The sequence below is a fragment of the Myotis lucifugus genome, unplaced genomic scaffold, assembly GCF_000147115.1.
Source record: "Myotis lucifugus unplaced genomic scaffold, Myoluc2.0 scaffold_8831, whole genome shotgun sequence".
NCBI lineage: Eukaryota > Metazoa > Chordata > Mammalia > Chiroptera > Vespertilionidae > Myotis > Myotis lucifugus.
Window position 1 is genome coordinate 1197 of NW_005879879.1, and position 2038 is coordinate 3234.

The following is a 2038-nucleotide window of genomic DNA, read 5'->3' on the forward strand; positions in this document are numbered from 1 at the left end:
GAGAGAAACATCAATGATGAGAGAGAATCATTGATTGGCTGCCTCCTGCACGCCCTCTACTGGGAATATAGCCCGCAACCGAGGCCTGTGCCCTTAACTGGAATCGAACCCGGGGCCCTTCAGTCCGCAGGCCGATGCTCTATCCACTGAGCAAAACCAGCCAGGGCCATAGTCCTTTTATGACTCGATAAATACAGCCCAGCTGGTTTCAGATCCTGCCTGTGGCCTATCAGCTTTGACCCTCTTGCATTTTCCCTCCCCCCAGGACAGAACGTCCGCTCAGCAGCAGCTGTGGATGATGGAAGACACCCTGGCAGGTCTGGGGGGCCCCCAGAAACCACCCCAAAGCACTGAGCCTGAGTCCCCGTCTCCTGCACTCCAAGGCGAGGAGTCTTCAGAGAGAGAGGTGAAGTTTACACACCTCTCTTCCCATCCCCAGCTTCCTGCCCCACCTGCCCCTGGCCAAACGCGTCACCCACTCACCTCTTTCCCTCTCCTTTGACCAACTAACCCACCTCAGACGAGTATCCTAAGCTGCAGAAGCCTGAGTTTCCTTATTTGTTACCTGTGAGCGTAAGCCAGGGGTGTGCTGGACCCCCTCCCCCCAACCCCGCCCCCCAAAGGCCAACTGCGGGCATCACTTCCCAGCTACACATTCAGTGACGTCCTGTTGAAATCGACCACGGTGGGAATATTTACACCACGGTAATTGGCAAACATACAAACCAGGGCTGTTTTCTCCCAGAGAGGCATTGCTTAAACATTTACCAGACACTTCTGATCAGAACCCCCGCCTTGCAGAGCTCTGTAAGAAGGAGAAAGGAGCCTGGGGCGTGCCTGACACAGAGTTGGCCCTCGGGGCAGGAGCCACTATTGTCACATCTGGGTTAGAGCCGCTGCTTGCCGTGAGCTTCAGAGCATGCACGGAGGAGCCCTAGGTTCAGACCCCAGCCCTGCCTTCTTGGGGAAATCAGTCATTGACCGAATTCTGAGTGTCAGTAGAATAAGAATAGGTGTCTCATAGATTTATTGAGGGGACTTAATAAAACAGGAGAAGTACTGAGCACCATGCCAGATGCATCATCATTATAAAACCCCCCACTTATAATGCCCCGCCCTGTGCCAGGCACCATTCTAAGGGCCTTACATGAGGTTTCAATCCTCATATAAGAAGTTTAAATGTGGCCCAGAGGGGTCGAGTAACTTGCCCAAGATCACACAGCTAATGAACGGCAGAGCGGAGGTTGGTCATCTGGCTGCTGGTTTTTCGATCTTAATCCTCTTGCGCTGTGTCTCAGTTGCCAGGTGCTTAATACGTGGTAATAATAACGATGCTGATAATCATGATTCCTCTTCCCCAACCCATCCAGAGTCTGCCTGAATCCTTGGAACTGAGCTCACCCCGGTCCCCAGAAGCCGACTGGGGGCGGCCCCCCGGGGGGGACAGAGGCCCTGCCAGCCCTCGCTCAGGTGAGCACCCTGGGCCGGGAGGGACAGGCATGGCATCCCCTGTCCTCACCACGTCCCGTTCTGCCCTTCCAGGTGTTGGATCTCCCAGGATCTCCCAGGCTTCTAGCCGCGAGGGTCGCTGCCCTCCCTCCCCACAGCCAGGAGCCAAGGTAGGCAGCCTATTGGGCCCCTCGGCCCATCTTGTAACGTTTCCATCTGGTCAGCACGGATCACCCGCTCTTGGGGGGAAGGGGGTTCTAAGGCCACAGCCCAGATCAGAGAGAATGTGACTTAAGAACATTGGGATTACATTTTGTCTCTGCCACCGCTAAGCTGTGTGACTTTGGGCCAGTTACTAAACCTCTATCTGCCTCCATTTTCTCATCTGCAAAATGGAGCTGAGAGCAGTGCCCACCACCTAGAGCTGATGTGAGGATTCAAACTAGATGAATGCCCAGAAAGGGTTGGAAATAGTGCCTGGATATAGTAAGTACTTCATTCATTCATTCATTCATTCATTCATGTACCTATTCATTGACTCAACAAATATTGATTCAATATCCTCTTCACTGTCCGATAAGGTAGCCAG

The 2038-nt window shown here is 53.5% G+C and overlaps 1 long non-coding RNA gene across 1 annotated transcript; it reads left to right on the forward strand.

Moving 5' to 3' along the window:
- The first annotated feature begins 260 nt into the window (after positions 1–260).
- On the forward strand, positions 261–1619 carry LOC106696094. The gene is made up of 3 exons (XR_001346999.2): positions 261–406; positions 1371–1470; positions 1543–1619. It is a non-coding gene; the product is annotated as an uncharacterized LOC106696094 (long non-coding RNA).
- The last annotated feature ends 419 nt before the right edge of the window (positions 1620–2038 follow it).